The sequence below is a fragment of the Helicoverpa armigera genome, chromosome 8 (assembly GCF_030705265.1).
Source record: "Helicoverpa armigera isolate CAAS_96S chromosome 8, ASM3070526v1, whole genome shotgun sequence".
Lineage (NCBI taxonomy): Eukaryota > Metazoa > Arthropoda > Insecta > Lepidoptera > Noctuidae > Helicoverpa > Helicoverpa armigera.
Window position 1 is genome coordinate 13,090,554 of NC_087127.1, and position 10,226 is coordinate 13,100,779.

The window sequence follows — 10,226 nt, forward strand, 5'->3', positions numbered from 1 at the left end:
CTGCTATGTGATAAACTGCCAACCATTTCAGACCCAATTTCTCTGACAGTACCTACTATTTAATTGGTGGATGATGGGTGCCCAGCCAGAACGCGTCTTTAAGCTCATCATACTGAGCCTTTACCCTAATATGTTGGTTGGCTTTCAGTCTGGAAGTCTTTCAAATAGGTTCACTTTGAGAAAGCTGTTCTATCCCGAGCAATACATCCTACAGGTATTTTGTCCAGGTGAATGAAGAAGTTCGCACGGTTTCGGAACCTCAAGGTACAAAAAGGTATATTAAGACGCCATCTTTATTTTTATTTTATTCTTATATAAAACACACATAATACAGTACACTTAGCTGTGACATCGCCGTGCCTGGGATGCAGGTTGCGGCAGTGTCATGACGACAGCCAGCTGAACTCGCGCGCCGCACGCGCCGCACGCGTGTGTCGCGCCGCTGTGACGCGCTAGCACGTGCACGCGAGCTTTCCTTGGTTCTATGGAAAGAAAGAAATATTCAGCCAATAAGCCTATTTGCACAGGCAGCAAAAACGATTCAATTTTAGGGTTCCGTACCCAAGGGTAAAACGGGACCATATTGTTTTGCTCCTCTGTCTGTCCGTCTGTCACCAGACTGTATTATGTAGCAACAAATACTGGAAACTAGAATAAAATAAATATTTTGGGGCTCCCATACAACCAACGTGATTTTTGTTCTGGTACGGAACCGTTCGCGTGAGTCCGACTCGCACTTGGCCGGTTTTGCTTCACTCTAATATATTCAATTCAATCTGTATGAATAGAATTGAAGGAAAAGTTTGTTGTTGTGGAAGGATTTACGGTGTCATAAACTTTGTAAGTTAGTGATACTCGAGGTGCTCAAATATACATATATTATGTAAGTGCCCAAAAGTTGAGATGTTCAAAAGGTCGTATAAGTAGGTACTTAGACAGATAATACAAAAATAATGTAAGACAGCTAGATTATCAAGTAAAGCTACCTGGTTCAACTGGGAACGAAAAATAGAACAACTCGGACCGAAATTCGGACTTAAAACTACCTAATAAACGGAGTCAGATGAAACTTGGCTGTAGAGGTAATAAAGCTTAGGTATAAATCAAACTATTTATTTCCCTCAGGGTGCGGATGTAACCGAGGGAAAAAGGTATATACAACTATAAACTACATATAAACTTACCGGGAAAGGTTTTCCACAATGGTCGCACAGGTGCTCAGCGCTATCCTTCTTGTGGACAACCTGTTTGTGTAAGTATAACGACGTGTGGCTTTTGAATACCTGAACGAAAACAAACAAACCATTATAAATGTATGAATTTTTATATTTATAGAAATGTCATATGTATTTTTCTATACAATATACAAGGTGTTGATTTGCATTTGTGCCATAGTTCAGGAGAGCACATACAATACGTAAATAATCGATTGGAATTACAGTACATGGGAAATAACTAATATGCACTGCTTTTTGTCATTGTAATGTCGTGGTATTTCCGAAGTAATCCAATTTATGAATGAAATTTATGAGTGATCGTTGCGTATGCTTAGTGTTTGCGTTTGTGTAAGGGTGCAGCACGGTTTTAACGCCAGTAACATACGCGCCAAGTGTAAATAAGGCTAGATGACATTTACGGAATTCCGAAAATGTAAAGAAAAAAAATTACGTACCAATTTTTAATTGATTTGGGTCGAGAATCATTAGCATAATTACCTCCTTGAATATGGCACGGATGCAAACCTAAAATACCTACAATATAAACCTACCTTTGGCAAACATTACAGGTGTGCCGATAGTTCTTCAGATGTTCCCAATCCACGTGGTCTTTCAGACGCGTTTTATTGCAAATCGTTTGCCGCAGTCGCTGCACATATACCTATAATAAAGCGGTTTTGTATATTTTTATCCAGATGCAGAAAGAGAGGTGCTGTTAGTTGGATTGTTATGTGCCTGGGTGTGGCACCCTAGCTGTTAAACGGATGGACTGATTTTGATGCGGATTTTTGAAGTCAATACTGGTTTTCAGTGGTGGTTCTTAAATATGTTTCATCAAAATCGCTTCAGTCTTAAGGCTTCGAAAATATTGAACCGATTTGAAAAAAATCTTTCACTGTTGAAAAGCTACACTCTTCCCGAGTAACATAGGCTATACTTTATACCGGTACGGGCAGCAGTTCCCAAGAGACGCGAGTGAAACTGCGGAAAACAGTTGGTATGAGATGTAAATAGAAAACCTATAAGACTTAAAAAGGGGTTATCAATTTATATTTGGATTCATAGTTATTATTTACTTGAAATCAATCTTAACAAAGGATATTGGGTTAATCGGGAAACTGGGTTGCGAAAGTCAGACAGGCAGTCGCTCTTGTGGCACACTGGTACTCAGCTGCATCCGGTTAGACTTTAAGCCGACCCCAACATAGTTGGAAAAGAGTACGCAGATGATGACTTACTTGAAATCATTCTCGCTGACATGCTAATCTTCATATGTTGTTTGTATGTAGCGATGGAAGAAAATGTTCGGTTGCACGGTTCACATACTAACTCGCCGTTTGCCCTAAAAATTGTACACATTTATTTATATATTTTATGAACAAATTAACCACCTTTGTGTGGCGCAGTCGGGTACTATTAGAAGGGTTGTTCCATTCTCAGGGTTTCGGACGAGAGACGCTGTTCTCTGTTTCTCGGTAAAAGTTGGATCGATTTTGATGGAATTGATAAAAATAAGGTTAATTGTCACTCTTTACGTAATATTAGTATAAACATACCTACTAATATTACAAAGAGAAAATTTTGTTTTTCACACCCAAAAGGCTCAAAACTCCTAAGAAAATTCGAAAAATTATATTACATCCCTTAATTTAGGTACGGATGTCTGTTCCTCTTTAACGGGCAAACGACTAAATGGTTTTAATGAAACTTGGCAGCAATATAGCTCATACATCAGAACAATACATAGATTGGCATTTGAACATGTTTCACAGTCGTTACGGATTGTCAGAAGCCAGAAAGTCTGACAACCAGAAATAAGACAGGTAACTGGATTGAGGTCAGATAGGCAGTCCTCCACGTGGCACACTGGTACTCAGCTGCAGCGGGTTAGACTGGCACTCCACCCAACATAGTTGCGAAAAGACAAGGCAGGTGATGATAAACTTACCTAGCGACATGACTATTCAAATGTCTTAACAAATTCCCTCGCCATTGGAACTTCTTATCACATTGTGGGCAAGGATACTTCTCTTTTGAAGAATTAACTGAACATTTGATCTGATCAACTTTTTCTTGTTTCTCTGAGTTTGTCGCGTCTTCCGGTAATGATTCTTTAGTTTCCTGTAAATAATAATTAACTGACGACAAATTTGCAAACGTAAACCCCTTCGTAAGTCGCTTACAGTAATTTCTTAGAACTTCTTCCCACAACGGAGTTACTTACGCAATGTTTACGGAAGCAAACGAAAGCTACGCAATTTTAACGGAAGCAGCGGAAGCTACGCAATTTTACGGAAGCAACTAACAAGTGTGAAGTAAACTGTTGTTCTAAAAATACTTTTATGCTTTTGGAGAACCTAGAACTTGTCTAAGTGGTGTCTTACCTAAGTTTTAATTGTATTTGATGTTTAGAACTTGTTTTTACATGTTTCTGTAAATTCGATGTATTTGTAAACGATAACCTGAAAATGGAAATAGGATATTTTAATTAAAGTAATATTTTTTACAAGGTGCACTCATAAGATATTTTAAGTCATATTAATTTTGTTTTGTCAAACTTTTTTTTCTTCTTTTGACTTTTTACCCAATATGTAAATAGATATAGTTTAATATTAGTTTTAAGTTGTATATAAATAAAATAAAATATCAGAAAACAGATTGGTCACACAAACATATGTATATACGTTTAAGTGTTATGTAAATATATGTATTGTTTATGTTTAAAAAGAACATATTCTTTTTTCTTTTATTTTAAATAAATTAAAAACGGGAGAAACCGCTTGCAGAACAACGTTATTTAACAAACCCATAAAAAGTATTAAATACAGGTTTTAAACTTAAAACATAATGTAAAACTGACCTGCAAGGTTCACAGTAAGGCTTACGTTTCTGTCCGGTCTCTATTCTATGCGTCTCAACATGTTTCCTTAAAGACGCTTTCCATCTAAAGCTTTGTCGCAAACTCGCAAGCGAATGAAGCTGTCGACTGTTTTGTACTGAAAATGTTAAGAAAAATCTATATGTAGGAATATTATAAAGAAGAGTTTGTTTCAACGCACTGATCTCATGAAATACTAAGCGGATTTTAAAAATAAAATACAGCTTAAATGATGAATATGATTGCTCAATATTAAAAACAATAGGTATGGTAGGTGCAGCAAAAATTCAATCAATACAAATCACTGCGCAATTTAATTGGTCGTCTAGGCTACCAATTATATAGATAGACCATTTATCAAGGTAAGCAGTTTCTAAGTAGACCTATAATATTTCCTAGAGATGAATTTCAATATTGTGTCCCACAAAGAGCATTTTATTATATTTAAAATAACATCCTCCGAGCCTTTTTCCCAATCATGTTGGTGTCGGCTTCCAGTCTAACCGGATGTAGCTGAGTACCAGTGCTTTACAAGGTGCGACTGCCTGCCTGACCTCTCCAACCCAGTTACCCGGGCAACCTAATACCCCTTTTTTACGACGTCAAAAATCATCAAATGACTTCTCCCGCTGTGGGTTAGCAGCGGTGAGGGAGTGTCAGACTCTCACTGACTAAAACCGTCGTGTTCCGTCGTAGGCCTTTTATGTACCAGCGCCGCGGTAACTCGCGCGAACAATCCCGCAGCCCCGGCAGGAAACCTTATAACCCTTGGTTAGACTGGTGTCAGACTTACTGGCATCTGACTACCCGTATCGACGGCCAAGGATGTTCAATGACAGCCGGGACCTATAGTTTAACGTGCCATCCGAAACACAGTCATTGGTGTCCAAAATATACTTAGAAAGCAATATACAAACTTAGAAAAGTTGTATTGTTACTTGCCTGACCTGGGATCGAACCGCGCCCTCATACTTGAGAGGTTGGTCCTTTACCCACTAGGCCACCACGACTTTTAAAAATATTTATATTTTAAAATTACATAATATTTTTAAATAAAAATCATATTCATTTGGGGTAAACATTTCTGATTCTTAGCCTTTTATAAGTATTGACTACATTTACGGGAGGGTGCCAAGTAAATGTATGTAGTGCGTATATACTGTGTATATTGATATTATATTATTATTTTACTTATATAGCCGGTAAATAAACTTACCTATTATCTCTTGTAGTTTCTGTATCTTGGTCTGTAGTTACTCCATTTTGTGGATTTTGTACTTCTATTTCTATTGATGGCCTGAAAAGGCAACATTCCATTTTATAGAAAACGCCTATAGACGAATATTAACTTGAATTAGATAATCGGAAATTAATTTATATTGCCGACTAATGATAATGCTGAAGAGTTTTACGTTTGTAGAAAACAACAGTTTTCTTAAATGTGCAAAACTCAGAAACAGCTGGACCTATTTGAAAAATATTTCAGTGTTAGAAAACCCAATTATCCAGGGAGGCTACTATTTAACCGGGTGAGGGAAGTAGTTCCCGTGAAATCACGACAAAATACTGGTAATTGATTATGAATTAACAAAGGTAATTATTAAAAAATAATCACGAGAAAATAGGTACTGGTAATTATGATGATATTTTTTATTAATTAGTGTTAATTCATAATGAATAACCAGTATTTTCTCGTGAAAAAAAAAATGAACTTACCCATGATAATGTACAGTTTCGTAATGCTTTATAACGCCTCTCTTACTAAAACATCTTTCAGAGCAAGCGACACACTCATAACGTTTTTATGTTTATTCGTATGATAGTTGAACGAAACCTCAGACGCGAACGAACACTCGCAAACGTCACATTTGAATTTAGAAGCATTCTGTAAAAAAGAAATATTTTCGTAGTATGTTACCGTTGTGACATAACTCGGCCTAACTCGGTCTACACCCGTGTAGGTACATTAGTAACATATGCTAAAACTCGGTCTAAAAATGTCGAAATTTCATGTGTGAAATTGAATTGGACAGTTAAATACAATATTGATAAAAAGTAACCAAGAACGAGTCGCACTCCCGTAGCAAGGGCTCTGTACCTACTTATTTAAAACTAGCTTTCCGCCCGCGGCTTCGCCCGCGTGAAATTCAGTTTCCACTCCTCCTGTGGGTTAGCAGCGGTGAGGAGGTCAGACTCTTACTGACTAAAATCGTCATGTTCCGTCCTAGGCCTTTATATACCAGGGCCGCGGTACTCTTTCGAACAACCCGCAGCCGCGGCTGGCCCTGGCGCTACTGGGCCCCACGGCTGAGTAGAAGTCGCTGCCGCCAGCGCGGCTGGTGGGCCACGGGGCTATGCCCTTTCCCGCGGGATCAACCGCTGCCCGTTACTACGGGCAGGTCATTGATTGCCGATGTAGGCGCGGCAAATTAGGATAGCGTTTGTGCGACGCTGCCCTATGTGTTAATATGTCGTGTGTTTGTTTGCAGGTGCGCTGGCGGCAGCGCATTGCCGCTTCTTCACGGCATCTCGGCGGTCAGTCCCCGCCAGAGACCCCCGGTTACCCGGGGGAGGCCCGGCGGGTGACGACCAGCGACAGAGACGCCGGCTCTGCGCCCCTGCACAACGGGTATGCTAGACCCGCGACTGTAACGCTTCCAGAGCTAGCCGGTCACGCTCCAGCCGACGGGCCGATTATGTATGTATGAGCGGCTTGTATGTGTGTGTACCGCCGCTCAGTGTGTGCGCCACCGTGTGCGCGCTTGCGCGACACGGTATTGCGTGAGTACAATGTTGTGGAGTCGTGATTGTGTGGCGGGTTGCGTCGTGCCTATATTAACCTAGCACACGACGACGCTCGCCGAATGTATATCGTGTGTGTGGAGTGTCTGTTGTGTGAGCTGGCTGCGTGTAGATGGGTGCAGCCAGCTCGGGTGTCGTCAGTCCGGTGGTGGCGGCGCGTCCGGCAGGAGGTCGCGCGGTAAGGCCTTAGCGTCGGGCGGGCGCGCGTGCAAGGGCGCCAGGTGCTTGACGTGAAGCCAAGCAGATGCGTCTGCACGCGCGAACATGCCCTCGCTGAGCCGGCGCACGAACTCGTCCGGCTCTCTATCTTAAGGTCCCGCTGGAGGACGTCGTTCCTCACATAGCGGGGAGCTTGTGCGATGAGCCGCAGGCATGCGCTCTGCTGTGAGCGCAGCGTCTTGCGGCTCCTCTCGCTAGTGAGGGCGAACCAGGCTGGGGCGGCGTACGTCAGTACCGGCCGGATGTACGTCTTGTACACCGCCAGTTTGGTACGCAGCGGGAGGCGAGATGAGAGCACTGGTTTGAGCAAGGCGCGGGCTACCCTGCCCTTACCGGCGACCTGCCGGACGTGTGCAGCCATGGTGAGGCGCCGGTCGATGGTGACGCCCAGGTACTTGACCCGGGGCGACCACTCGATCTCGGCGCCTTGTAGTGCCAGTTTGGGTGGTCGTGCGGGGCCGCCCCCGATGATGATCGCCTGCGTCTTACCCACGTTCACCGACAGCCGCCATTTGGACAGCCACTCGGGAGGAGGTCGAGGACACGCTGCATTTGACGATCGCGTGCTTCGCGCTCATCGACGTTGTGATGTACGCGGCGTCGTCGGCATACAGCGCAAGTGTCGAGTCCTCCGCCGAGGGATGTCGTCGGTGTACCGTGAGTAGCAGACGGGCGAGGCAGCTTCCTGCGGCACTCTCCGCTCTCACCGGGCGCGCTTGATAGCGCGCCGTCGACCACCACACGTATTGTGCGTCCTGAAAGAAAACTGGAGATCACCTGTGTTATGCGGCGGGGCGTATCCGACGTGGAGATCTTGTATATAAGACCGGGGTGCCAGACCCGGTCAAAAGCCTTCTCCATGTCGAGGAATACTGCAACCGCGTGTTCACGCCTGTTCACCGTGTTGGCGAAGTGGTGCAGTACCCTCGTCAGCTGGAGCGTCGTGCTGTGTTCCGCCCGAAACCCGTACTGTTCTGGGCGCGGCGTCAGGGGTGAGGTGTCGCAGCAGGAGCAGCTCGAACACCTTGGAGATGGTGAGAGTGATGGGCCGATAGCTCTCTGGCTTCAGCACGTTCTTCTGCGCCTTGGGCAGCATGATAACGCGCCCCTCCTTCCATATGCGGGGAAGGTCCCGTGCGCAGTATCCCCGTGTACAGGCGCGCCAGGGCCGCGACCATACGGTACGGCAGGTGGCGCAGCGCTGTGTTGGTGATACCGGCACCGGGGCCTTCTTCAGCTTGGTCCGGAGGATGGCGCGTCTGACTGCGCCAGGCGCGAAAAAATAGGGTCTTCCTCAGAGGCTATCGGCGATGCGAAGTAGTCCCCAAGGTGTTTCTCGACTGCCGCGACGTGTTCTGCGTCTTGAGTGTCGTTCGGGCGGAATTGACGCTCCAGGTGCTCGGCAAAGATCTCCGCGCGGTCTGGTGCGGTGTATCTAATGCCCGCCGCTGTCCAGCAGCGGCCGCACTGGAGCTGGGGTGTTCGACAGCTGTCGGCAGTCTGTGTATAGACGGCCAGTCGCCGTCGACAGCGTCGATGCGGGCCTCCCACTCGCTGCGGTGCGCGTTGAGCTCGGCCTTAATTCTCTCCGCGAGACGGTTTACGACGGCCTTCTCCGTCGGGCATCTGGTAACTTGCCACCGTTTGCGTAGGCGCCTCTTCTGGGCGATCAGTTGCTGCAGGTGGCGCAGCGGGGTAGGCGGTTGCCCCTGCGGAGACACAGTTGTCGCCTCATTTAAGGCGCTCTGGATGCAAACGGTGACCTCTTCAGCCAGACCGTCCACGTCCGCGGGGAGACGATAGGCCGAGTCGGCGTGGTGATCTCCAGTTTATTGGTGAAGGCGTCCCAGTTGATTTTTCGACGTGGCGCTCCTAGGCGCTGTCTGGTCGGCATTCCTGAAAGGACGACGAGTACAGGATGGTGGTCGGACTGCATCTCGTCGTCCAAGACTTGCTGCGTGATCTGGCACGTGAGCCCACTGTGGACCACGATGTCCAGTACGTCCGCTGTGTGTAGGGCATTGTCCGGGTAATGGGTGGGCACTTCTGGCCGGACACCGTGTACCCGTGGGCTTCTGCGTCCGCGAAGAGCCGTCATCCCTCTGGGTTCGTCTGAACGCTATTCCACGCTGGGTGTTTGCAGTTCAGGTCGCCGGCAATGAGCGCCGGCCCTGGTGCGTGCGGGAAGAGGGCCCGCAACTCCGCGTGTTCTAGGCGGGTCGCGGGCGGCTTGTAGCACGCGTAGAGGTCGACGTCCTCGCCGGCCACGTGCACTTGGACTCCCAGCGTAGAGGAAGCAGGCTGTATAGGGGCTAACTGCTGATGGACGACTCTTCTCTTCACCAGTACTGCCAGACCACGGTACCGATGCAGGAATGCCGATTCTTCATCTTGCCGGTAGACGATGTAACCCGGGAACCGCGTCCGATCCGCTGGTCCCAGGTGTGTCTCGTTGATGAGCGCCACGTCGATATCTTGCTGTTGCAGGAGATGGCGAAGTGGTGCGACCTTCTTCCGGAGGCCGCGGGCGTTCCAATGTAAGATCCTCAACGGCCTAGCCATTGTAGAGGGCAAGCACGTTGCCGTTGCCGAGGACCGCTTCTTGCTGGCTCCTTCCCGGAGTGCCCTGATCACGCCGAGAAGGATGGCCAGGCCGTGCCGTTTGGCCGCTGGAGTCGCTGGTGTCGGCCGGCGGTGGCGGCCGCCGGCGGGGGCGCGCGGCGTCGCGCTGCTGCAGCGGTTGTGGGCATGTGGGCGCGAGCGGCGCCGGGGGCAGCTCCTGTCCACTGCCTCAGCGCCGCGTCGCCCGGCGTCCGCGTGGTGCCATCTCCTGCTCTGGGACGGCTTCTGATTTCAAAACACCTTAAGACTAATTCGCGGCGAACCTTAACACCGCGATACAGAAAGCACAACGCCATCTATCGAGCTATCGGGAAGCTCGCGATTGAACAATGAGCTACAGGTTAAAGCGCGAGATATCATTGCACTTCTTACGTATCTTAAAAAAAACAACGTCACCACGTTTTAAAAAGCTATCATTCCACTTCTTACGTATTTTAAAAACACATCGTTACCACGTTTTAAAACACCCAGCGCCATCTATCGCATTT

The 10,226-nt window shown here is 46.7% G+C and overlaps 1 pseudogene; it reads right to left on the reverse strand.

Annotated features, from left to right (window-relative positions):
* Positions 1–388: 388 nt before the first annotated feature.
* On the reverse strand, positions 389–6,311 carry LOC135117220 (gastrula zinc finger protein xFG20-1-like; annotated as a pseudogene).
* Between the last annotated feature and the right edge of the window lie 3,915 nt (positions 6,312–10,226).